Here is a 1,043-nt window from a genome sequence, read left to right on the forward strand (position 1 = left end):
CACGAACCCACGTCCCCTGCATTGGCAGGTGGACTCTCAACCACTGCGCCACCAGGGAAGCCCTGCTGGAAGATTTTTAATCACAGTTTCAATTTCATTATTTGTGATTGGTCTGTTCATATTTTCTATTTCTTCCTGTTTGAGTCTTGGAAGGTTATACCTTTCTAAGAATTTGTCCATTTCTTCCAGGTTGTCCATTTTATTAGCGTAGATTGTAGTAGTCTCTTAGGATACTTCTGCAGTGTCTGTTGTAACTTCTCCTTTTTCATTTCTAATTTTATGTTCTTCTTTCTCTAGTTCCTTTAGGTGTAAGATTAGATTGTTTATTTAAGATTTTTCTTATTTCTTGGGGTAGGCTTGTATTGCTATAAACTTCCCTCTTAGAACTGCTTTTGCTGCATCCCATAGGTTTTGGATTGCCATGTTTTCATTATAATTTGTCTCTAGGTATTTTTGATTTCCCCTTTGATTTCTTCAGTGATCTCTTGGTTATTTAGTAACGTATTGTTTAGCCTCCATGTGTTTGTGTTTTTTACATTTTTTTTCCTGTAATTGATTTCTAATCTCATAGCGTTGTGGTCAGAAAAGATGCTTGATATGATTTCAATTTTCTAAAGTTTACTGAGGCTTGTTTTGTGACCCAAGATGTGATCTATCCTGGAGAATGTTCCATGTGCACTTGAGAAGAAAGTGTAATCTGCTGTTTTTGGATGGAATGTCTTATAAATAACCATTAAATCTATCTGGTCTATTGTGTCATTTAAAGCTTGAATTTCCCTATTAATTTTCTGTTTGGATGATCTGTCCATTGGTGTAAGTGAGGTGTTAAAGTCCCCCACTCTTATTGTGTTACTGTCAATTTCCTGTTTTATAGCTGTTAGCAGTTGCCTTATGTACTGAGGTGCTCCTATGTTGGGTGCATATATATTTATAATTGTTCTATCTTCTTCTTGGATTGATCCCTTGATCATTATATAGTGTCCATCCTTGTCTCTTGTAACATTCTTTATTTTAAAGTCTATTTTATCTGATATGAGTATTGC

The sequence above is a fragment of the Physeter macrocephalus genome, chromosome 3, assembly GCF_002837175.3.
Source record: "Physeter macrocephalus isolate SW-GA chromosome 3, ASM283717v5, whole genome shotgun sequence".
NCBI lineage: Eukaryota > Metazoa > Chordata > Mammalia > Artiodactyla > Physeteridae > Physeter > Physeter macrocephalus.